This window comes from Vicugna pacos, chromosome 2 (genome assembly GCF_048564905.1).
Source record: "Vicugna pacos chromosome 2, VicPac4, whole genome shotgun sequence".
Taxonomy (NCBI): domain Eukaryota; kingdom Metazoa; phylum Chordata; class Mammalia; order Artiodactyla; family Camelidae; genus Vicugna; species Vicugna pacos.
Window position 1 is genome coordinate 22,719,723 of NC_132988.1, and position 26,936 is coordinate 22,746,658.

Here is a 26,936-nt window from a genome sequence, read left to right on the forward strand (position 1 = left end):
AGTTGAAAAAGTTCTAGAGGTCTGTGTACAACAATGTGAATATACTTAACACTACTGAACTGTGCACTTAAAATAGTTAAGATGATAAATTTTGTATTAGGTGCTTACTACCACAATTTAAAAAATTAAGTATTACTAAAAAAAAATCTTACATAGACCACTCAGATCTGGGGACCATTTAATTTCACTACAGCCAAAACTTTTCTCCTTATATGTCTTGATCATGATGGTTTATAAGGTGTCTCTAAGGCCTTGGGGACAGTTATATCAGGGTTACATTGCTGCTAAACTTTTATAACAAACAGAACTTTTTTACTATGCAAAACATCAAATTGGGTCCCCAAATGTTTTCATCTTCAAATCCAAAAGAGATTGTTTAATTTTATACTTGGTTAGTAACACCTTTGGCTTTATAGTGTGAAGCCATTTTTACATGTTATCTCATTTGATCTTTATAACAACAAACCCACCAAGTTATAATCTGATTAGACTGGAGAACATTATCCTCTGACCCCCTCTGTCCCTTCAGCAGGTAAAGAAGGCAGTAATGGGGCTGTCATCAAAAACATGGTACAAATTTAAACAAACATCCCTTTTTGTCAAAACAACTTAAAAAAAAGTCAACATTAATGTAGCAAGATACACCCTGTCTAATAAGAAAGCAGCCAAACTTGGTTTAGTTGACTTTTAAAAGAATGTTGACGTTGTCTAAATCAGAAATATTGGAAATTTAAAAGTACTATGCATAGTTCTGGAAAGGGAAAGAGACAAATCTAATTTTCAGACACTATTGTTGAGTTAATGAAAACAGGTCCTTTTGAATTTGTTTGTTGACCCCACATTTCTCAGAAGCTTCCATTTATACAACTTTCGACTTGCACACAAACCTGCTAGATTTGCTTCCAATAATTTCAAGCTCTTTCAGAGCTCATTTTCTTTGAGAAAATGGTCAGTTGTCTGGATGTGCACTGAAAGCTTTAAACAGAAGAGGGCACTAAGTCAGACAGCTTCCAACACCGGGCTCACCAGAGATGTGAGAGGAAGAGAGTGTGAGGGGGAGAGGGGAGGGGAGGAGGGGGGTGCACAGGTGGAGGAAGCAGAAGGATGAAGGGGCAATTGATTGATGGGAATTCATAATCAAACCCAATTGCAACTACAATTCAGGAAGGAAGTGAATATTCATGTGATTTCTCTTTCATGCTAGAAAGCAATCGGGATTTGGTGCAAGGCACGGGGGTTTGAGATTTTGCATGTGGTGCTCTGAAGAAAAGAGGGTTACTAAAGAGGACGGAAAGAGGTAGATAGCACACTGAATCTAAATGCTGCCTGTAAACAAAGGAAACAAGTAATTAAAGAGATCCTGTGTGTGTATTCATTTTCTAAGTACATGGACAAAGGCCAGAAGGCAATGAAACAAATAGTGTTGGTCTTACTACCACACAGCTTTATTTTTAAAAAATTTTAAACATGGAAGTATTTCCAGAAATTTTATAAAGTTAAAGTTAAAATTCCATTCTAGAAGGAAAAATATTATACTGTTCTATTTCAAATATTTTGGGTAAATTATCTGGAGAAGTGTCAGAGGATTTAGCTTTTCTGGTTAAACCTAAAAATAAAACTTCATAAGATAATGGCTTTGGAATAGATTTTGAAGTCATACAGTTCAAGACAAATATTTCAGTATCCTATTATAAGAATAATTTCTTGATTTTCAGGTTTTAGGTTTTCCTTTTCTGGGAGAACTGCCCACATTGTCCCCCACCTCCCTCTCCCCAGATGAGACAAGAGTTAACTAAGCCCTTCTTGCTGTAAGAAAGTCTGTCCAGAGCAGCACTGTTCATCAAAAATATAGTGCCAGCGATGACTATAATTTTCAATGTTTTAGTAGCCACATTAAAAAAAAGTTAAAAAAAAGAAATTGATTTTTAAAATTTGATTTAACTCAATATATCCAAAATATTATCAAGTCAACATGTCATTAATAAAAAAAAAACTACTACTAAGTTACTTTACTTTTTTTTTTTGCACTCTTTGAAATCTGGAGTATTTTACATTTACAGCACATGTCAATTTGGACAAGCCACAATGAAAATGCTCAAAAGCCACATGTGGCTAGTGGTGACAGTGCTGAATAGTGCAGATCTGGAACATAATATTTTTCTCATGAAAAAATAAGCAACCAATCAGTGAAGCGGCAAACTTAATCATGTATCTAAAAGATGCACTTCCATCTGTAAGTCTAATTCTACTTTTCCCCTTTTTCAACTGTTTTTACTGTGGTAAAATATACATAATGTAAAATTCAACTTTTTAAAAAAATTTTTTTTAAATTGGGGGGGGTTAGGTTTTATTTATTTATTTATTTAGATTGAGGTACTGAGGATGGAACCCAGGACCTCCTGCATGCAAAGCATGCACTCTACCACTGAGCTATACCCTCCCCCCAAACATTTTTAAATGTACAGTCTAACCTAACTTTTAAAACGATTTGTTTAACAGTATCATTTTCACTCAGAATGTTTACATAAGTTTCCCCCTCCTGTGGATATAAGAATAAAAAAGGAAAGTTTCAATGTGAAAATACTCTTGTTTTCATTTTCAACAGAATTATTAAACTACTTTGAAATACCTATTTGAGGAGTCATTTCCCCATCACCTAACAATCTCAGACACAAAACTCAAAAACTCAAAGGGAAAAGTCTGAGACGCTGGCATCTGAGAACAATAGCTCCTTTACAGCCTAAACATAAAAATTAAGGAAAAAATTTAGAAGCAATTTATATTAATTTTCTAAATATTGAAATGTTTTAGTTATATTGATGATGCTATTACAACTCTTACATTTCTCCATAAAGAGCAACATAATGCAGCAAATTTTCTTTTATTGACATGGTTTTCTCTACCCTTCTTAAGTAAATAAATACAAATGGAACTAGAATATTCAGAATAAAACAACTCAAATAATCCATTAAACTTTTTTGTGTGTAAATCCTCTGTTTTTCATTTCATCTACAATTTTATGTTCAGAATTGAGTAACTTGTATATGAATAATATGGTATTAACCCGTACTGGAAAAATTCAACTTTTAAAACTTCTGAATTCTGTAAACTTAACTTCCTAAAACTTTTATATCCTTTAACTATATTCAAAAGTATAGTATTTTTGAGTTTTGCTATTCGTTGCTCTATGCATATAACTATTTTCATGAATCCACTAAACTTAGAATAGTGAAGTAAAATAAGAAATTATCTGGGGGAAGGGTATATATAGCTCAGTGGCAGAGTACAAGCCTAGCATGTATGAGGTCCTGGGTTCAATCCTCAGTACCTCCATTAAGAAAAATAAATAGATAAACCTAATTACCTCCCTTCGCCCACCAAAAGAAATTATTTAACATGCTTGTTTACTGAGGAAGCATTGGTAGTTGCCTCTCCCACCCCCACCCTAGTCCTTTAGTTTGGTCACACCCAAAAGTCAATGCAGCATAGTTACATCACAGCAGGGATAGCTGGCTTACATATGGTCTCCCGCTACTTCGGCTTGCTTGAGGGATCCATCGGACTTAAATCTAAATACCAGAAAGGTCAGGCTGGAACCTAATTAATCTACTGTACTGTTCATCTTCTTGTCCTTGCTGCCACGTTAACATGTCTCCTTTTTTTCTAAGATGTACTTTAGATACTGGCCCTTTCATGGATTTGCTTTCTTTGTCAGACATATTCATACTTATCAATGAGTTTTTTTATATTTGTTACTTCATAAAAGTAAAGGTTTTTAAATTTTGGCTAAAGATTCTCCTTAATAAAGAGAAGGATGCCCCACTCCTCCTCTAGGAGCTTTTTTTACCCTCAGATCTGCCTAAAATCCCGCATTCAGTGTAACAATAAGGTGTAAATGCCTACTGTAAAAGACAGCAAGAGCTTCTTTCCTTTTGCAGGTCTTTCCTTCCTTCTTTTCCTTCTTTCTTTCTTTTCTTCTTTTAATTTATTTTTGGTTCTATTTTTCCAGTTTTATTGTAATATAATTGACATACAACATTGCACAATTTTAAGGTGTACAATATAGTGATTTGATATACGTATATATTTCACCTTTCTTTCTTTTTCTAGTTGCCATTCAATTTAAATGCCACTGGGTTCAATAATGTCCAAGCAACACTGGCAAAATTTTAGGCTCACAAAGCTACTGCATGGAAACTGTAGCAGTTGTACCTTAGCTATAAATGTATTATTCTGCCCATTCAACTAGGATATTTGTAGACAGAGTCTTAGTAGTACCTTCGGCAAAGCTCCCTCCAAGATTCAATGCTCTGAGTCACAAAGACTTGCTACCCCTTTCCAGGAAGAAGTGGTCTGTGCCCTGAGTGTTGCTTTCTCCGTTTTCCCTCATTTGAACATTCCTTTTGAAGGAATGTTTGTCTTATTTTTTTCTCCATCATTGTACACTTAGGTGCATTGGGGATATTTATATTTATTGTTTATTTGTAAGCTGTAAGGAAATGAGTCCCCCATCCATCTTGATCATGAACTGAAATGACACAGCGACCTTGGAGCTGGGACAAGGATACAAGCGGCTGCAGAGTGCTGAGGCAAGGATTCTTTTGGAATCGCGTGTATGGGAAGAAGAGTATGCTTATGAGTGTGTGTGGCAGGGGAGGTTGCAGCCAAAAAAGGAATAAACTATACTGAATTTTTTTCTTCTGACATTTTTCTATTCTTCTGGAAATAACACTCCTGATATTTGTAAGAATTGCTCCACTCTCACTCTATCTATGAGGCCCATGGGCATGGTGAGGATGTGAGCCTGAAGGCCACAGTATCTTTCATGTAGCAGCTGGCTTGAGAGAATAAACCCAAACTAGTAAGAGAAGCAGAGAAGATAGAGAAGAAGCATCCTGAAAGTGAGAGGTCTTGTTACAATTGTCCTTGCCTTTCCTATGATTTGAATACATGAACCAATAAATTTATTGCCATATTTGGCTAAGCTGACTCAAGTCAGTTTCTGACATGTGCCATCAAGAGTCCAGATAATTCAATGGGTAAAGGGCAAAGTTCTTTCTTCTTTTATCTTTTTTCCCAAAGCAACAATGACACTTCCGTAACCCTCACCTCTAATTCACTCTCAGCATATGTGATCCATACCATACTGAGAATGAGCTTTACATTTAACAGAGGCTTGCATCAATTTATTTTATAATTTTAAGAGATGTGGCTTTATTTTCTTGTGCTTTAAAACTTCAAAAAAATGGCCATGTGTTATTTTTGTAATAAGAAAAAAGCCAAGTTTATTCTAAAAAATTAAATCTTCAGATAAGAAAGGATAAAATTTGTATTTCTGTTTTGATGACCCCTAATTTCTAGATAGGATACAAGTGGGTGTTACAAGAAAGTAAAGCAACCTCCATTTTTAAGTAGTTTTGCTCAAAATAGCAAGAAAGTATTCCAGCTCTAATGGTGAAAGTGGTCTGCCTATAGGCAAAAGGCTCTACAGTTTCACTTAAAAGTACTTAAAAAAATGTTTATTTCTTATTTTCCCTCCAATTTGTTTAAAGAGTCTTAATACTACCACCAATGTAAACCAGATGGGACTGGAGCCTTCCCACCCTTCAGAGATTTAGGAAAACTTGATGCCAGCACCCATGTACTTCATGGACTGTGAGAGTCCAGATCCTGCTGTGAGATTTCTGTGAATCCTTCGAAGCTGTGGCCCTGCCTTAGGCAAAGATGGAACTTAGGATCACTTTCCTCACTGTTTTCACTGGATTCCATATCTGCCAAGCTCTCTGTGAGGTTAATAACCTTGCCAAGAATTTGTGGGGCTGCTGGATGGATGCATCTCACAGGGCACAGCTAATGTTCTACCATCTCAAAAGCTCCACCTCCACCCACTGCCTCTCCAGAGCAGCCGACAAATCCCTCTCCTTGTTCAAAGCTGGACAGTTCTTCTTCACACTTAGGTCTCAGCTTCTAAGCAGGCTAACCGTGGAATTTTCCCAAGAGAAGTGGGTCTTATTCCTAAGAGAAAAGATCACACCTGTTGTTAGGAGGATAACAATTCTCCATTTCTTAAAGTAAGAAAGAGGAGTATTTGACACCTATCTGGGTAACAGAGCTCCGTCTGGCTGACACCACTGTCATCTCATTGATTGGAAAGGTTGTTTCAATATGATGCTGTCTGAAAGTCTACCTTTCCCTCTCTTCTGTGTGGTCCCTTTGAAAGATGTGAGCTGTAGAAAGGGAAAAACCTTCCTAAATAAGCACTTATATGAAAAAAACATCTCTGACAATGGAGTCTTTTAACTAATAGACTCCAGTCATACTAAATTCCTAAGCATTGTATTTATTATTACTGTTTGTTACCAAGTTTTTGAGGTCACTAGGTATTATTGTCTTTATTTAAAAAACAGGAGACCAACATACAAAAAAATTTGTAATCAGGTACAAATCTAGAGTTATATATTTCTTGGTGTCCTGGCATCATTTCCAAGGTAGTTTCAAACCACAGACCATGAATTACTAGCTTTAAAGATCAGTTTTTATATACAAATGTCCTTAGTAAAACTCAGAGAAGCCAAAGTCAACATTTACCACCAAGCAATTCAGTCCAACTCTGGTACTTGAATAACTCCTATTCAGGAAGTTATTCAGTGTCACCTGGGGGAGTTCTTGCAAAGAAGAATTTTGCGGAAGATGGTAAAGACAGTTTAAGAGGGGAGGAAAGTTATTCAGGTATTCATGAATATACATTCCTTTTATTTATGAACTTATAAAAATTAAAATCAATGTAACAATGTTTTGGAGGGGGAAAACATTACTTGATTTTTGATTATTTTTTGAGTGACTCATATGTTCCAAGCACTATCTGAGTCACTGCAAGCACACAATGTTGTGTAAGATAATGTCCCTGCCCCCAAAAAACTTGCAATAGGGAGGACACAGTAGTGGAATGATGATGATGATGATGATAATGATAATAATAATAACAATAATAATAATAGCCAACCCTTATGGAGTACTTACTCTGTGATAGGCACTAAGTGTGTCTTAGTTAGTCCTTTACAAGCAGATGAGAAAAGACAGAGAAGAAATAATAGGTAATATTTATTGACCACTAATACGTGCCAAGACACTTTTCTATGTGCTTTCTATATATAGGCTTATTAATTTTTGTTAAAAAACTAGAAAGTAAACAGTATTATTTTACAGGCTAACTAATTTCAACCCTTACAACAAGCTTGTTAATTAGGCCTTACTACTCTTCCTTTTTGCAGATGTAAACTGAGGTGTAGAGAAAATAAGTGATTAAATAACTTGGCCATGGTTACCTATCTAGTAAGTGGTGGGGTCAGAAATCAAAATCCTATCATTTGTGCATTTAATTTATATGAGGTCAACCATATGCACTGAGACCAAGAGAAGAATTTAAATGGGGAGGGCAGTTCCTCTTCTCATTCTACTCAGTTGTCACATGCTTTGGAGGGAGTGGAATGAAGAACTATCTTGCTCAGTTCCTGCAACTCTCATATTTGGCCAAGCTGAGGGTGATTTTAGCTTTGTAGTTGCCTATGGGGTCCCTCCCTGCAGGTCAATTCATTTCATCTTGAGGGCAACAGAGATGTTTTCTGATGCTGAAGGACAATGACGTAGACCTAGGGAGAGCAATTGTTCTCTGAATTGGCATCTTCTTAAGAAATTTCTGGGGAGTTTTTAGACAATAACTTTTTTCCCCCTTGCTCGCTGAATTTGGAGCCTAACCTTTGTGAAACATGTAAGGCTACAGTATACAATGATATAAACTGAGGCCAAATATAACATCATTGACAAAGTAAGAATCAAAAGCTATGGTGAGTCAAAGTGGGGCAAAAATTGTACTTAGTTTGGGGGATGGAGGTTTGTTGGGAACTCAGGAAAAACTTCAGGGAAGAGAGGATATTTGAGGCAGATCCTGAAAGATCGGTAGCTCTGACAGCCAGAGCAAGAGAAGGAGTTCATATAGGAGGAGAGTCCAGGGCGAAGGCAGAGGGGTGGGACAGTTCAGGGCAGGATCCTGGGCAGCCCGTTGTGGCTGGTGCCAGGACTCCATCAAGGAAGGTGGTGGGAACTAAGCCTGAAGAGATGGCAGTGGGTCATTGCACAGAGGCCTTTGTAGGGGATGGAAAAGTTTTCCTCTGTCCTCTAAGGGTCCCTGGCTTGGTCTGAGAAGTAAACTGACAAAGATAGATTAAGAGAGGGAAAGTATACATATTTGTTTAATATAAGTTTTATAGGACATGGGAGCTTTCATACAGAAATGAAGACCCAAAGAAACAGTCAGATCTGTATACTTTTACTTTAGGTTGGGTGGAGAGTGGACAGTTGTGGAGGAGTGTGATAGGTTAAGGAATGGGAGGTAATTGTTGTAAACTGGGGGAAACCTAGCAAGACCTCTTGGTGTCTTGGTACTCCTCTTGGTGTCCCTTTGTGTTTGGAGATAAGGATGCTCATTTCCTACAGGTACAGAGAGGGCACCTCTCACAGGAGGGTTTTATGGAAGGAAAGAAGGGGTAGGTGAGAGGGAGTCAGAGTGACCTTTTTGCTTCTGCTATTTAATCAAACTCCTTCAACTTAAAACACTCAATATGCCAAGGTACCACATTCCGGGGCAGTGTGTCCTGAACCCCATCATATCCAATGCTAAGTTGAGGACTTTGTACTCAGAGGTTCTGAGTAATGACATCATCGGAACTATGCCATAGGGAGCTTCATCTGGCAGGGGTGTGAAAAACCAAGTGGAATCGGGAACAGTACTAGGCATACCAGTTACAGATCTAATGTAGTAATCTGGGAAAAATATGAGTCTTGTATGAGATACTTGGCTTGCAAAAGATGGGAACCAACTTGATGTAGCCTAAGCTGAAAAAAAAAGTATTTTACAACTGAACAGAAGTGATTCAGAGAAACTTGAAGCAAGTGGACAGCTGAGTTTCATGTTAATAAACCAAATTCAGGGACTCTTACTTAAACTGACTGCTATAGAGAACCCACAAGAGGCCCCAGCAATATACTTTGCATGGTCAAGTGTTTTTGTAAAATTTGTTAAAGTAAGACATTGTAACCACAGTTGGTTAAGATCACTGTCTTTTCTACTCACTCATTCCTGGAGTCTGCACCAGCCATTACTGGCTATTTTTTCTCTAGGGAGAGACTTGGAATTGGGGAAAGTTGCCTCTGGCAAGCTTAAAGTTGTGGACTGCTTCAGTATTTTGCCAACAGTTACATGTTTTCTTTTCGGGTTCATATGTCAGATGAACCATCTCTAATCCTTAGATGGAGCATTTAAACACTGATGCCACCTTGGACTTCTCTTCAGGATCTCCACATAACAAGATAGTCTGTCCATTGTAAAACTATTCAAGCTTTGCAGCATGGGCATAATGACAAGTTGAGGATTCTAAAACACATTTTTTGAAAATTCAGAAGAGAAACTCATATACAAACAAGATGTAAAATATTTATTCAAAAGGTTGATAAAGCTTGAATGTGCATTTTAGCTGCAATTTGAAAAAACATTTTGGAACATTCAAGGAAACAAATAAGAACTAGATTCCTGATTTGAATAGATATGAAGGGTACCTTCTTATCAATTAAAATTTTATTTATTTGTTTATTTGTTTTTGAATACGTATTTTTTATTTAGATAAAAATTAAAGGACTATGAAATAAAAGTGATAAAGGTGATGGTCACATCAAAAATAGAAATTCAAGATCATAATTTCAGATCGTACCAAAGCAAACATTGAAAGGAAAAGATAAATTTGAAAATAAATGAGGAATCTCTGGATTATTTCATACCCAACTGATAAAGAGGAATGAATTAGAGGAACACACTGGCAAAAGATGTAAATATCTGGCTGATTTGGCATCAGTGACATCCAGAGATAACATAAGACTCATCATCATTACTCACTGAACATCAAATAGTAACTAATTAGTAAGAGTTTTCTTTAAAAAAATATTGTTTTTAAATGAAGGTACTGGGAATTGACCAAGGACCTCGTGCATGCTAAGCATGCGCTCTACCACTGGGCTACACCCACTCCCCTAATGAGTGTCTTCAAGTCAAATATCTAAGATTAGTCACTGTATAAGAAAACTGCAATGAGCTGAAATCTTAAATCTATATGAAAGAAATGTGACAGAAGTTCCTGCAAATTGATAATTATCCTAAAACTTATAAGACATTATTGATAACAAGATAGGAGGCTGATAGAAACTTTACTAAAGTATCAGGAATAAAAACCAAATTTTAATATTCTAAGGGAGGAAAAAATTATCTTTCTATTCTTTCTATAGAAAATAATATTGCAAAATCATCACATGAAGAAATGAGAGAGTATATAGCCAATGAATGTAGGAAAATTATTTTAGAGGCAAGTCAGGTAGTTGATTAATTAAAAATAGTATAGTATACTTTATTCTGGATTTTGTAATTTTTGAGGTATTGATCAGTTTTTAAAAATCTGTCATTTTTTGTGATTTATTTCCCATTTAAATAAGTATTTATATTCATACCTAATTTTGTATTCATAATTTTCTATTTTACAGAGGGTCCCCCAAATTATATAAGCATCAGGCCCTACAAAAGTTGGATTCACCGCCAGCCACTGGAATGGTGTGGATCCAGATGGCTACCAGGAACCCACACATTTCCTGCCTGCTGTCTGCTGTTTGCTTCTCCTGGTGGCTGAGCCATAGCTGAAGGGCTTTCCTGGCTCTCAGTTTCTATATAGCTCTCTCACAGCTACCAGCATATACATACAAGGATGCACACAGAGTAAGAGACCGTAGGTGGCCTGTTGGTCCCAATTCCAAATTCCTGAAAGAACAGATATGATAGGTCCAATTTAGGTGGGGTGTACCTTGCTGATAAATCAGTCAATGAGAGCCAAAGAGAGCAAAGTCACATGGTACAAGCACGGCTACTTGGGGCAGGACCAGGGCCTGGTTGTCAAGAGAATGAATCGGCTCACCAAGCTGGTCAAACCACAAAGACCTCCCCTCGAGGTTGAACAATAAAGGTTCTGAACAGGAATGAAAGTTGATGAGAACAGAAGGAAAAGCTAGAGACCCTCACAACTGACAAGATTGGAATGGGGAGTAAAAGAAGAGTCTTAAGTGGGGGTGCACCCTTTACGGCCCAGTGAGCTGGCGGGAGTGACACTCAAGGTGAGGTCACAGGGAAGACTACCTTCTCTGAGTAGTGGCAGGTAAATCAGAAGCCCTTTCCAATCTGGAAATTTGCTTTCTTGAGCTAATCTTTGGAGGCTTTGAGTTATATTTGGCTAAGTGAGGCCATATTCCTTTCAATGCTCATTTGTTATCTGTGAGGACATTTTTAAAAGAACATTTTATCTCTCTGTAACACTTCAAGGTTTTTTCATATGCTACCTTCATAATACTATCATTTCTGACTGATGTCAACTTTATAAGTTCTAAAATTAAAATAATAAAAAACAGTGTTTGTTACCTAGCATATGGCCTAAGGCTCTGACAAATATATGTATATTTCTTTTAATTTTTCTTCTCTCTTTTTCTCAAATCGGATCTTTTGAAATGTTTTTCCTGGAAGAATTAGAAACAACTAATATACCTACATACAAAAAGACTCCTGCTTTCTTATCCCATTTTTTTTCGTCCCTTATACCATTTATTTACCTTATCCACAAAACCTACTTTTGGAAAACAGGATCCTGGCTAAGATGTTTTTGTGGGGAGAGGGTTCCACAAAGTCAATCGCATATATACCACACTCCTGTGAACTATTCATTAATCTCCTTTCAAGATATCCAGACCATCTAGAGAAAAACTACTGTTGCCATTTGAAAATTTTACCCTCAGAAAACTCTGCACTATTCATTTGGTCTGATAACCAGATGTACATCTTACTTCAATACAGATCTGTCCCTTGCTCTTCTCAGTGTGCTGTCATTTGAAAATTCAGTACTTCAAGGCCTGAGAAGCAGCGTTTACTGCCTTTGCCCTAGTATCTAAATCCTTTCTACTTCAGAAGTATTACATTAATGGTTGAAGGGCTCTTTGGCCTAATGGCAAATTAAAAATATTAAAGACAGGGAAGGGGAGGGTACAGCTCAGTGGTAGAGTGCATGCTTAGCACAACGAAGTCCTGAGTTCAATCCCCAGTGCCTTCATTAATAAATAAATAAATAAATAAATCTAATTACTCCTCTCCCAAATAAAATAGTAAAAAAAAATAAATAAATAAAGGCTGAAAATTTCAATAGAACAATATAAAAATAATTACATTTTCCATCATACAAGTGCTGCAAAAATTCCAAAATTGGCTTACAATAAATGTAAACCATCTTATAAAAATATGCAGGACATCAAGAGAGAAAAACTGAAAAGCAAAATAATTAGAAGATATGGATATAACTAGCTATAGATAACATTATAAAGTAGGTAATTGTCTACTTTGAGTCCAGAGTTTGCCTAACCAATTTTAGCTCTTTCCTGAGATTTGCCTTAGCTCCCTAATTTCCCTGCTCTCTCCCTGCCTCACTAGATTCCAGCCTGTCTCTGCCATTCTATATCTGGCTTCCTGGCTCCAACCATCTCACTCCGGTCCCGCCCTCTCCTGCCCGGCCCTACCGAATCAATTAAAGGGATCCTGTTGTTGCTAAACTCCCTCCACTAGGCTAAATGGCCTCAACACTTCCAAAGACCTTCCTCTTCTCCAGCTGCCACTTCAATGACCTCAAAAAGGAAGCTTATAAAAATAAGAAAACCTGGATTCCAATTCCAACTCTGCTAAGCTGCATTAACAAAAGTAAGTCACTTAATTTTTTAGGCCTCCATGTCCTCAATTGTAGGACAATTGGGTTAGAGTAAATATATATTATTTCTGGCAGATTGAAGAGACTAAAAGCTGGAGGTTGGGGACTCCAACCTTGACTCTTCTATCTGTTGAAGCTTACTTCTCTAGTTTGTACTGATCACAAAGGGACCTACTTTCTTCTCGGTCATCCTGGGTAATAATAGAATTAATCCTTGTTAACCTATTAATTTTCTTTCTCTGCTCAGGTAACCAAATAAAAATGCAGACTTTGTAAGTGGGGTCTAGAATTCTCTAGTAGAATATAAGCCTCTTTTAGGCTTGTTGAATTGCTTTTTTTTTTAATTTCGGGGGGTTAGGGAAGTCATTAGGTTTATTTATTTATTCATTTTTTTTTTAAATGAAGGTACTGGGGATTGAACCCAGGGCCTCATCGTGCATGCTAAGCACTCTACCATTGAGCTCTACCTCTCGCCTAAGCTTGCTGAATTGAGGACTGGGCTCCTTCATCTACCTCAAATCACAGGAGAGCACAAGACAGGGAGAAGCCGGCCTGACCACGCCTTCAGCCTTGGAGCTGACAATGAGGAGCAGCAGGAGGAAGCTGGGCGGAGTGCTGAGAGCATGGAGTCTGGAACCAGTCGGCTTGGTTTTCCTGCCTGGCTACACTATTCACTTGCTGGTGGTCTTGGAAAAGTTGTTCTACCCCTTCAGTTGCCTAAGTTTCATACTCTGCAAAATGATAACAATACCTTCCTGACTGGGTTGTTATGAGGATGAAAAGGAAAGATTAAAAGAAAATACACATTCGATCAGCACTATTAAGATGATGCTAAAGTTCAAAAGCATTTTCTCGGTATGTAGGACTCTGATGACATATAAGTACAGATATTATCAATTACTATACCTATTCCTGGATTCTTGAATATTAATTTGAACCAAAGAACTATTTTTATTTCCCTCTCCCCTTAAAATTATGGGAGTTTCCAGCCTTTTATATTGATTTACAGTATTTTAACAATCTCAGCACTTTTCATTTATTCCATTTTTTTCTGTCTGGTATTCACATTTTAATTATGGTTCTGTGAACTTCTGTCCTCCATATTGATTGGCTTCTTATACTGGCCTGAAATCTCTCTTTTTGCATAGCAGTCAGTGTCATCAGCAGATACGGAAAGTCTACTCAGACACAATGAGGCAGACAGGAAGAACAGCCACAGGCTGGAGTAGAGGGAATATGTTGGCAACCGGTGGAAAAGGGAGTGTCTGGAGAGACAGAGATAGGGAACGTGGCCAGAAATATTCAACCATCTGCAGCAGTGCCTGCTATGTTAGGCAGAACAGGGATACCAAACAAACAAGAGATGAATAGGACTGCAAGGTGGCAGCAGTGCCCCATGAAATTTGGGGAAAAGACAAGAGGCTGGTATCAAGGCTAAAACAGAAGGCAATACTTTTCATCCTTGATGTTTGGTCATGAACAGTTGAAACAAGGCTGCATTTTAGATGTACCAGTGGTCAAGAGCACATGCTCTGGAGAAGGATTCAATCCCCAGCTCCACTGTCTACTGTGTAACTTTGAACAAGTGGCTTAACCTTTCATACCTTCAATATGAATTGTAGGATAGGATAATTATACAGAACTCATAAGACTGATGAACACAAGTATCCAGCTGTATATTAATAGGGACCAATATCGTCATCACTACTGTTACTATTTACTATTACTAAAACACTGCCACCTACTCTGATTAGCTGCCCAGTAGAAAAAAATCCCAGAGAAGAAAACAAATAAATAATTAGAAAACCAAGGCCTTTGGTTTGCTTTTCTGTTTAGGGTGATCCAGGAAATGAATGGAAAGAAAAATTTCTAATAACTCATTTTAACTTAGTATCACGGAAGAAATTGCTTAATGTCCTTGAAAACTAGCTAGCCCACAGATGTGGAAATTTCAGATCTTTCTCCATGAAAGATATTTATCTTTGCATTTTAATTAACTACTATAGCATTTATCCTGAATTTTATTAAGAAACCAATTTCAGAAACTGTAAAGATTAATCTTAAGTCATTAATAAAATGTCTTCATGTACATTTCATTTGGACTCTTAATTTTACAATAAGGATAAGGAGGCAAAATCTGCTTACAAAAATTAGTTTTAACATTGAAAATATTAGAAATTCTAACTAGAATAAAGTGTAATCCATCTTCAACACTTCAAATATTTTCAAAAAGCAATAAAATGCTCTTTAAAAGTAATTCATTTATGGATGTTATTAATAAAATGCTTCCAACTAAAGCACTATTTTAGTGAAGGCTGATTTTTAAATACACCAAGAACTCGAGTTAGGAAATGACTTTAAGTGTTTGTTTTCCTAGAAAACATTACATGGTAAAATTACACATGCAATTCATGAGGATTTGACTTCCCATCTTTATTAAAAACTTTATATGTTCTGCTTGTTTTACCTGGCTGCATTTGATGGTACAAATTTCATTCTCAAAAATCATTTCATTGGGTTCTGGACACTTAACATGTTCCTCCAAAATTATTTTGGTTTTCATCATTTTCTCAGGCAGGCCTCTTATAACTTGTTTAATATATAAGGTTTAAGAGTCTGATTCATAAAAGGCAAGATGGTACCTAAACAAAACTTGAGTTTGGGGACTGGGTTCCTTTGCAGACCCAGAGTATGGGAGAATGATAATTATCTTTGGAGAAGCCCAGAAAGGAGCCATGGTGGGGATGGATACAGCAGTTCACAAGTAAGGTAGGTTAATACCAGAATATAACTGAACAATTGCCCAGAACCACTTATTCTTTAAAGAGAGGCGAAAAAGAGTGATTTTTCTGGCTGTTCTTACATAGTTGTTGGTAACCTGGGGTTTGCCCATCTGAAAATGAGGGAATCCAACAAGTTTAAAGACTATGTTAGCCACTCAAAATTCACTGCTGTGGAAGGCCCTTGTGGTACCCAGCTTCCAACATGGCCCCAGTGATCCTCATCAAGGTGTTCACGTCCCTGTGTAGTGCCCTCCCACACTGAGTTAGTAGTGCCTTGTGTAACCAGTAGAATAGGGCCTAAGTGATGGTGTATGACTCCCGAGGCTGGTCAGAAAAGGCAGCATGGCATTCCCTTTTCCTCACTAGGATTACTCACTTTGAAATGTTATAAGCTTTATTTAATCAACGGTAACTTAGAGTGTCCAAAGATTCACCCAAGAATGAGAATTTCCAGTTTGGGAGGGGAAAATGATTTACTGGCTACCACTCAGAGAATTTTGTCTTATCTTGTGTTCCTCATGTTGACTGTCACTCCCACCCTTAAAGTGGGCCCAAAAGGGTCTTTCCCTCGCTTAACATTCCAGTATAAAAGTGGGGACAACCTCTTCCCTTGGTTAGCTTATCACAGAGAAGACAGGCTGACATTTATAGAGAGACTTTCTTAGATAATTAGAGAAAACAAAGGGAAAATAAACAGAGAAAAGAAGTACAGAAAAGCATTCTACCTAGTCCACATATTATCTAATCTTTATATATAATCTATTTACATGCATATATATGTACATAAATGCACAGAAAAAAAGTCTAAGTTTAATGCTAAACTATCATTTGTGGTTATTTGTGGAACAGTGGAGGTATGGGATGGCTGGGTATTTGTGGAGTATGAGGGGTGGAAAGAAAAGTCAAGAAGGAAAGGAGACTTGGCTGTTAAAAAAGTATTTTGTATTATTTGAAAATTGATGAGAATATATTAATGAATCACTTGTGTAATTAAGAAATTAACTGTGTAATATGAAAAAACAGGAGCAAAAGCAATCTAGTTACTACATAAAGATCTCCTATTCTGTGATCATTATAGGACTACTGGCCACATCAGCCCTTTCCTACTGAAGCTGAGGTCTTTAGAATGCTTTGCTACAAACTTTTTGAGTTTCTTACTTTATCAGCTTCCATAAGGGATGTCTTTCCAAGACCACTACCAAAGAGTTGTCTGAGAGACATGCTTGGCACCGTCAAGGCCAAAACACAGTGCTTAAAACAACAATTCTTTTTTTTTTTTGCAGATCACTGGCTTCAAGCTGCTACAGATGCTTCAGACCCACTCCATGACTCTCATTCTGCCAGCAGACTACCCAGGCGCGTTCTTCACATTGTGAAAGTGTGAGAGAGGCAAGCAGCAACATGTGATAGCTCCTAAGGTCAGGCTCAGAACTGTCACACTGTTACCCATACTTCTTTGGCCAAAAGCAAGTGGAATGATCTAAGTCCAACATCAGTGGAATGGAGAAACATTCTGTCTCTAATGAGAACTACAAGGCCACATTTCAAAGGGCCTCCACAGAGCAGTGAAAAATTGGGAACACTAATGTTATTTACCACTGGGACTTTCTACCTGGGACTTTCCAGCTTACTTTCAACTGACAGTAGGGGAGGTATATTTCCTCTCGTGGTAGCTGAACAGGAATGATTTGACCCAGCAGATGAGATCTGTTCCTAACAATACAAATCAAATGTTGTTGTATGCTGCTTAATATGCCATGTTATTGTCACCGAGATGCAGTAATACTGATTAATTCATTACAAATATCAAAGTGGGTAATGGTTCCCTTAAGTGATAGGTTATTTTACAGGAAATAGGGGATTAGAAATACTGCTCCGGAAAGGATGCTGTTTGCAGTATCCTGTTTAATGTGTAATGTTTGAATATTACATAAATTCTTTAGTCCAAAAGAATGCCAAGAATCGCCATGTTTTAGATCTCGGGAATCCATGAAACTTGGGAAGAGTTCAGAGGATCTTAGACTAACCCTATTTACTATCCAGATTTCCCCTATGTTTAAAAGTAAAAATCTCTTAAGAAGTCCCGAGAAGAGAGGAAAGAATCCTTCCCCTCCCCTCCTCTCCTTCCTACCCCCGTAAATAAACAGGCATTAATAGCTTAAAAAGAAAGAAAGAAAAGATTTAAGTTCTTCGGTTCTTCAGAGACTTAAATTAGTAGGGCCGCCCGTGGTTCTCTGACATTTGAGCCCTACTCTAGGGTTATTTCCATGGTTTCCACGTTACTTTCAAGAACAGCCACCACTTGTATTCCTCAGGGTTTCTTCTTCGCTCAGGACTGGTTGTGGAGCCGCAAAAAGAGTAGTCTGGAGCCCGGAAACCAACCTGGGGAATACTGCCCCAGATCCACCGGAGTGCGGCTGCAGGAGCCCGAGAAGGGAGCAGAATCGGCCCCCACGCACACTGGGACAGTCACTGCTCTTTGTTAAACAAATACAATATGCGGCGGCAGCGGCGAAGGGTGGTAGTGGGGGAATAGATTGAGGCGTTTGTATTCATAACTGCGTAAGAAAGATCATTAACAAGGCGCTCCAAACGCAGGACAACCCAGGACACCGTGTCATCGGCTTTTGTGCACTTGAAGGCGGCTGAGTGCCCGGCTCAGAGGTTCCCCTTTGTGTGAAAGTAGGGAAACCAGAAGCGTGCAGCTACTGCTGCGTTTTCATTTTCGAATTCGCAGGCACTTGGACTAAAATACTCCCGCACCAACACACTCCCGCATTCTCACACCGACATTCCTCGGACTTGCTACTTCTTCGTCCGTCGACGACCGAGCGAGGGGTGACAATGGCTCAGTGCGGGGGCCCGCAGCTCTGGGGACAGCGCCAAGGGGCCGCCCGCCGCGCTCCGCAGCTGCGCGCTGAGCCCCACCGTCGGCCCGTCAGCAAACGCGGGCACCAACCGCCGCGCAGCCCGGCCGTTGGGCGGATGGTAATTTCTGGGAATGGGGCGGGGCCCGCTGGGTACAAGGCCCAGGGTTTGCAAGCGAGGAGAAGGAAGAGAAGGAGGAGGAGAAGGAGGAGGAGGAGCAGGCGGCGCCGAGGGGCGCGAGGAGGGCCGGGTTGGGCGCCACGAGCGTCACGGGCCGGGAGGGGCCGGGGGCGGGGCCGGCGGCGCGCTTCTGCGGGCCCGCGCCCCCACCTTCCATTTAGCCTAGGCTGAAGAGTGGAGACTGGAGGGGTCCGGGCTAGGAGTTTCAACAACCTCCGACCCCCAGTAACTGTCAGGCTGCCCGAGTGCGGAGCCGTCTCTTGAGGAGAAAGGCGGGAGTCCAGAGCTGGGGATGGGGTGACAGCTGGGGCCCGCGGGGGGGCCTCAGAGTGTGGCGAGGGTGTGTGCGTGCGGTCCGGGCCGGCGGGCGGGCGCTGCAGGTGCACCGGCTGCCCCGCCGCCCCCACCCGCCTGCCTGCGCTTGGGAACCCCCGCTCCAGTCCCGGAGTCGGGAGCGGGATGGGGGAGCCCCGAGCAGGGAGCGGGACAAGTGGGGAGGGACTTTACCTGAGAAGGCGGGTTTCAGAGAAGTTGAGGGCTACCGGCCGGGCGAGATTCGGGAGAGCCACCGAGGCATGTTGGGCGGGCTGGTGGGGGCCGAAGGCGGCAGAACCCCGCGAGGTATAAATAGCCGGCCAGGGTTTGACAGGCGCGGCGGTGACTGGCGGTGCCGCCCCCCCCCCCCGCCGCGTGGGGAGGGGAGGAGCGCTCGGAGCGGGCGGGGTGGGGGAGGCGGACTCGAGTGTCCTGGTGGCGGCGGCAGGAGGCCGAGGGGGAGGAGCCGAGGCGGGGGGTGAGGGAGGGGGCCGGGAGCGGGACGAGGGCGGGGGCCACCATTGCTCCCCGCGCCTGGCTCAGTGTCGCCGCCGTCGCCGCGGCGGTTGGGGGTCGGTGGGGCGGCGCAGGCGGGGGTCTCTGCGCGGGGCGGCGCGCCGCTGTTTTGTCTCCTCCTCTCCCAGTGGAGCGGCTCGGGCTGCTGGGGAGGCCCCGGCTCCCTCCGGACGGCCGGCCAACGGCGGCGGCTAGTCCGCGGCCCTGCCGGGAGGGAAAGCGACGCCGCGGTCTTCCCGGGCGACGCGGAGAGCAGGTAAGAGCGCGGGCCGCCGAGGCTGGTGGGAGGGAGGTCGGAGGGTGCGGCGAGAAAGCCTCGCTGTCCCGAGTGCCGCCACCTCCCTCCGCGTCCCCGCCCCGCGCCTGTGTTGTTTGCGGAGGGTTTTCCGGAGGCTGTGGCGGTGACACCGACTGGGAGCTGGGGAAGGGGGCTGAGTGCCCCCGGGCAACGGTCGGGGAGCAGGACTTGGAGAAAGGGGAAGGCGCGCGGCGCGTCCGCCCGCGGGGCGCGCGGGGCGCGGGGCAGGGCTGAGGGAAGAGGTTACGGACCCCGGCGGTGGGGGGGATGGGCCGAGCGCAGCTGGTCTCGCTGTGTTTACATCGCCGCGCGAGTCACCTCTGCCGAGAAGCGGACTGAACTGACCCGCCTTGTCCCGCGGGGAGGCCAGGGCGGGGGTCCGGCTCCGGAGGAAGCGCGTCCTGGGAGGGTCGGGTAGGGCGGGAGGCTGCGGCCGGCGCCGGGGCAGGGCGGAGAGCCCGGGGCGGGACCTGGGAGGCTCCGGCCGCGTGGGGTGGCGTGGAGAGCTGGAGACCAGTTTCCTTCCCTGTCGGGCCTCGCCGCCGCCTCTTACCTTTCCTGCCCTCCGCGGCTAGCTGGCACGGCAGGTTGTAGTCGGTCATTCTTTTATTCTCCCTCTCCACGCCGGCCCCCTGCTGCCACTTCCCCCTATTCCCCGGGGGTGGGGAGGCTGGGCTCTGATAGGAATCTGTTTTTTAAACAAAACAAAAACGGGCTCTGTAACACGCGCGTCCAGTGACCGCCTTCTGGATCCTCTCTTCTCGAAGCTGGTTCTCGGGGACGGTGCTCCTGGGTGTTTCGGGGGCGCGGTAGGAGGACGGTGAAGGCTTTGCTAGGGTTGGTACTGACTGCCCGGGCAGCTTGGCGAGCAGGGTAGCTGGAGTTCCCTCTCTTGCTCCATTTGGGCATTTTTATTCCATGTCAATAAAGGACAGAGAAAATATTCCATTACCCTAAGAGTAATCCAGATTGCAGTTTCCAGTGTTTCTTATGTGCCAGCATCCTGGGCTCTTGTTTTCTAGGATCTAGCTACGCTGCAGAATAGCCTTTCTTTAAGTTCTTGGTACTTGATTAAATGAGTAAGAGGGGGGCACTTTATTGTAAAAGTGAATTTCACCCCGTTTCTTGTGCTCATGAACATTTATTTCAGCTGTGTGGTTTAAATTTTAATCCAGTGATGATAGGATAGTAATCTGGTGTTTGGTAATCAGATTTGCTTTTCTTTTTATTTGTGAGTCTCTATCGAGAGTAAATAATGCACTTTGTCTAGTGCCGTAATCACAGAATAGTGGCAGAATCACAGAAAAATATACACTTTACCAAGATAGGACTGAATATTTGAGTTTCAGAGTTTATTCCTTTCTTCAAAAGGTAGAATGACATTGTGTAAGACTAGAAACTATTGAATTACTTTTAAAGGGTTTTAGGAATAAAGTTTATATGTAGTGTAATATAGTTTACACATTGAGTTCATATGAATATTGTTGAAGTATCTCCAGTAAACACGTGAAGTAGAAAATTGAAATATTTTGGGCATTTGGAATTTGAAAATTTAATGTCAACCTATTGTTTAATCTTAGTGCTGGAACTAATTACTTTGATTAATCATTGCTTTTCATTTCAGATATATGTATACTAATTTACAAAATAATCACAGTAGGTTGTAAAGAATTTATTTTTCTGTCCTAAGTAGATAGTAACTGTGGCTGTGGTAGGGCCTATCAGTGTTGATGGCTTTACCTGCTAACAGATTGTACACTAAGGTTTGTTGTTGTTTTTGCTAACAGCTTTATTGATATATAATTCACCCACCATTCAGTTCACCAATTTAAAATGTACAGTTAAGTGGTTTTTTAATACATTCACTAAGGAACTATCACTATAATCAGTTTTAAAACATTTTCATCACCCCCAAAAAGGAACCTCACACCCATTAGGTGTCACTCTCCACTTTCCCTCCAAACCCCTAGTCCTAGGCAACCACTAATCTACTCTCTGTTTCTATAGATTTGCCCGTTCTGGACATTTCATATAAATGGAATCGTACAGTGTGTAACCTTTCATGATTGCTTTCTTGGACTTAGCATAATGTTTTTGGAGTTCATCCATGTTGTAGCATGTGTCATTGTTTTATTTCTTTTTGTTGAAGAGAAATACTCCATTGTATTGATATACCACATTATTTATCCACTAATTAGTTGGTAGACATTTGAGTTTCCACTTTTTAGCTATTACAAATAATGCTGCTCAGCACATTTGTGTACAAGTTTTTGTGTGGCTATGTTTTCATTTCTCTTGGGTATTTACACTTTTTTAAAAAAATTAGCCTTTTGAGTTACCATTTAATATCAGAAATTCATTTTGAGTGCAAAATTTAATACTTTTTTAGTAAATATGTTGATTTGTTAAACTATCACCACAAACCAGTTTTAGAACATTTCTATCACTTCTAAAAATTCCCTCTGGCCTCTTTGCAGTTAGCACTTAAACTCACTTGTGGGCTTAGGCAGCCACTGATTTCTTTTTTGTCTCTATTTGCCTTTTCTGGATATTTGGTATAAGTGGAAACATACAATATATAGTCACAAACATAATATGCAGTGGTTTCACTTAGCATAATGTTTTTTGGGATTCATCCATATTGTAGCATGTGTCAGTATTTTGTTTCTTTTTATTGCTAAATAGTATTTTATTATATGGATATGCCACATTTTGTTTACCTTTTTTCACTTAATGGGTGTTTGGATTATTTCCACCTTTTTGACTGTTGCAGATAATGTAGCTTGAAAGTTTGAGTACAAGTCTATGATGATGTGCAGTTTCATTCTCTTGGGTAGATGCTAGGAATAGATTTGCTGGGTCATCTGTTTAACTTTTTAAGAAACTGCCAAACTGAATTCTAAAGTGACCTTACATTTTACCTTCCTAACAGCAATGTATGAATGAGAGTTACAGTTTTTTTCACATCTTTGCCAACACTTGTTATTATCTATCTGTTATAATATAGCCATTTTACTGGGTGTGAAGCATTTAACTAATTGTAGTTTTAATTTGCATTGTTCCTAAAGATGCAAGCTGTTGAGTATTTTTTCATATGATTACTCATTCCTATATCCTTTCGAGTGAAATTCAAGTCTTTTGCCTGTTTTTTATTTGTCTTATTATTATTGAGTTTTAAGAGTTTTTTTATACATTCTGGATGCAAGCCCTTTATTAGATGCATGATTTAAAATATTTTCTCCCAGTCCATGTCTTTTTTCATTTTTTTATTGGAGTCTTTTAAAGCACAGAAGTTTTGATTTTGATGAAGCTTAAGTTTCCCAATTTTTCTTTTATATATAGATCATGCTTTTGTTGTTTTAAGAACTCTGCTTAATCCAAGGTCTTGAGGATTTTCTTCTTTGTTTTCTTCTAGATGTTTTATAGTTTTTGCTCTTATATTTAGATTTATGATCTGTTTTGAGTTGATTTTTATGTATGGTGTGAAATAAGGGTCTAAAGTCATCTGTTTTATATGGATTGTCTTAGCACCACTTGTCAAAAAGACTATCATTTCTCCATTGATTGTAAATGTAAAGATTTAATTCTGCACTCTCAATTCTGTTTCATTATCTATATGTCTATCCTTATGCTAGTACCACTCTGTCTTGATTACTGTGCCTTATGGTAATTTATGAAACCAGGTACTGTAAGCCCTTCAATTTTGTCCTTGTTTTTAAAAATTGTGGCTATTCTGGGTCCTATATAAAATTTTTAGGATCGACTTGTCAGTGTCTGCAAAAATGTCTTGAAATTTTGATGAGGAATACATTGAATCTATAGATCAGTTTGGGATGAATTGCCATCTTACATTATTGGGTTTTCTAATCCATGAACATGAAAATTTCTTTTCACATACAAATCTTTATTTTAAAAGAAATTTTATTGTGGTGAGAACACTTAACAGGAGATCATCTACCCTAGCTTTTCAAGAATATGATATGGTGCTCTTAATTATAGGTACAATATCGTATAGCAGATTTCTGTATTTGGTAGAGAGTTCCTTTTTAATACTCTTTTGTTCAGAGTTTTTATCATAAATAGGTATTGGATTTTATCAGATGCTTTTTCTGCATCTCTTATGACCCACTGTCACAGTTTGGTCATAACCCTCCTGGTTTTAGTACTGAAAGTTCTGCATCTTTGGGAACACTTCAGTCCCAGGCAGACCAGTATGGTTTGGTCACCTTAATGTCTAAGAGGAATATGTGATTTCTTTCCCTTACTGCATTAATATGGTGTATTACATTAATTGATTTTTAGCAGTTAAACCAGTCTTACATTCCTAAGACAAATCTCACTTGGTCATGGTACATAATTCTTATTATATGTTGCTGGATTAAGTTTGCTGATGTTTAGTTCAACATTTTTGTGTCTATATTTATGAGAAAGACTGTTCTGTAGTTTTCTTCTCTTGTGTTGTCTTTGGATTTTATAACACAGTAATATGTAGTAACCTCATAGAATAAATTAAGAGATGTTACCTCTTCAATTTTCTGTAAGAGTTTGTGAGGAATTGGTATTATTACCTTCTTGAATATATTTAATTGAATCCACCAGTGAAAGAAAGCATCTGGACCTAGATTTTTCTCTTTGGGAAATTTTTAAACTATTAATTCAGATTTTACTGCTAAGTTTTGAGTTACTTTCAGTAATTGTGTTTTTTTAGGTATTTGTCCATTTCACCTAAGCTAATATTTTTAACATATGTTTTGTAATATTCCTGTATATGCTTTTAATTTTGCTAGCGTAGGTAGTGATGCTGCTCTTTCCTAATTTTGGTAGCCCGTGTCTTCTCTCTTTTTCAGTTGGTCATTTTAGCTAAAGGTTTGTCAATTTTGTTGCTCTTTTCAAAGAAACAAGTTTTGGTTTGATTTTTTTTCCAGTACTGTTTTCTATTTCACTGATTTCCTTTTTAATCTTCATAATTTCCTTCCTTTGCTTGCTTTAGGTTTAGTTCACTTTTGTTTTTCTAGTGTCTTAAGGTAGAAGCCTAGGTTACTGGTTTGAGATCTTTCTTCTTTTCTGATGTACGCATGTGGAACTATACATTTCCTTCCAAACACTGTTAGCTGCCATACGTTTTTATATGCCCTGCTTTTAAAATTTTGCATTTATTTTTCCTAATTACGTTTGTGATTTCTTCTTTGGCCCCTGGGCTATTAGAAATGTACTGTTTAATTTCCAATTATTTGAGGATTTCCTAAATTTCATTGTTGTTGATTTCTAATTTAATTCCCCTGTAGTGAGCAGAACATACTTTTTACATGATTTTTCTCATTTTAAATTTATTGAGACATTCTTGTGGCCTAGCATGTAATCTATTCTGAAGAATATCCTATGTGCTCTTAGAGATACTCTGTTGTTGGGTAGAATATTTTGTAGGTGTCAGGTCAAATTGGTTCTTTGTGCTGATTTTCTGTCTAGCCATTCTGTCAGTTATTGAGGTTGAGATATGAAAATTTCTATTGAAGTGTCTAATTTTCTTTTCAGTTCTGTCAATTTTGCTTCGTATTTTTGGGGCACTAGAGTTAGGTATGATATACATATATAATAATACATATACATACATCTTACTAACAAATTGACTTTTTTTGCATCATTATGAGAGATCCCTCTTTGTCTCTAGTAGTGTTTTGTCTGGTGTTAGTATAGCTCTCTTATGCATTGCATATCTTTTTCCATCCTTTTACCTTTATCCTATTTGTTTTTGAATCTAGAGTGTGTCATACAGACAACATGTAGTTAAAATGCTTAAAAAAAATAGTCTGACCATTTCTGCCTTTTGATTGGAGAGTTTAATCTGTTCTCATTTAATGTAATCATTGATTGTCAGATTTATGCAACTTTGCTAATTATTTTCTATATGTCTCATTTCTTTTTTATGTCTTTGTCCTTTACTGCCTCTTCTGAAGGTAACAGATACTTTCCATGGTATCATTTTAATTCCTTTGTTAGCTTCTTAACTGGATTTTTAAAGTTATTTTTTTAGGTTGCTCTAGGGATTATAATATATGTCTTAATTTATCACAGTTGACTAATATAGTAAAATAAAGAAATTTTGCTTCATTTTCTCCCTCCTCCTGTCTTAGTATTGCCATGCATATTTTTATGTATTAGATGCTCAACAATACAGTTTTATATTTTTATTGCAATTGTATGTCTTTTAAAATAGTTAAGAGAAGAAAAAAAATTTAAAGTGTTTTATATTTACACGTGTATTTATTTTTTATGTGTTTTTTATTTCTTGTTACGTATTTACATTATGGGTTAGTTATTTCCTTCCAGTCTGGTGGGCTTCCTTTTTGATATCTTGTAAGGAATTTCTGTTATTAATGAATTAGCTCAGCCTTTGTTTCTTTGAATTGTTTTTATTTTGTCTTTATTTTTGAAGTATAGTTTTGCTGGATATAGAATTCTTTGTTACAGATTTCTTTCTCTCTAGGCATTTTGAATATGTCATCTCCTGCTTTCTGGCCTCCATTATTTCTGATGAGTTGTTTTTCTCTTCATGCTTTAAAGATTTTCTATCTGTAGTCAACAGTTTTACTATGATGTATGTAGGTATGGATCTCTTTGTCCTACTTTATCCTACTTTTGATTCATGAAACTTAAATGTATTAGATTAACATTTTTGACAATTTGATAAGTTTTGACAGTAGTTTCCTTAGATATTTTTTCTGTCCTTTTCTCCCTCTCCCTTTCTTCTGAAACTCTCATTAATGTATATTGGTCTGCTTGATGGTATTCCTAAGTCTCTGACGCTCTGTTCATTTAAAACATTTTTTTATTTTTCTTTTCTGTACTTCAGAATTGGTAATTTCCATTGATATATTTTAAAGTGCATTGGCTCTTTCTTCTGTCGTCTCCAAAATGCTTTTGAGCTCAGCTAGTGAATTTAAAATTTGTGTTCTTCTACTTTTCAACTATGGAATTGTTATACTTTTCAACTCCAGGATTTCCATTTTATTCTTTTTTTTTAAAATAATATCTGTATCTTTACAGGATACATCTGTATCCTATTCTATGAGTTATAGGTCTCACATTCCTTTAATTCTTTAAACATGATTTCTTCATTTGGAGATAAAATTAAATTTTAGTTGG

At 39.1% G+C, this 26,936-nt stretch overlaps 1 protein-coding gene and 1 long non-coding RNA gene across 7 annotated transcripts in view; one reads left to right on the plus strand and one right to left on the minus strand.

Moving 5' to 3' along the window:
* LOC140685562 (uncharacterized) overlaps positions 1 to 19,374 on the minus strand; it is a 29,304-nt gene extending 9,930 nt beyond the window's left edge. Inside the window, exon 1 of the long non-coding RNA XR_012058827.1 lies at positions 19,172 to 19,374. This is a non-coding gene — a long non-coding RNA (uncharacterized lncRNA). The remainder of the gene's footprint in view (positions 1 to 19,171) is intronic.
* A 94-nt stretch (positions 19,375 to 19,468) lies between these two features.
* ELF2 (E74 like ETS transcription factor 2) overlaps positions 19,469 to 26,936 on the plus strand; it is an 82,743-nt gene continuing 75,275 nt past the window's right edge. For all 6 annotated transcript variants that reach the window (XM_072937385.1, XM_072937383.1, XM_072937393.1 and 3 more), the window contains exon 1: positions 19,469 to 19,751. The gene's annotated coding sequence lies outside the window, so the exon portion shown is untranslated. The remainder of the gene's footprint in view (positions 19,752 to 26,936) is intronic.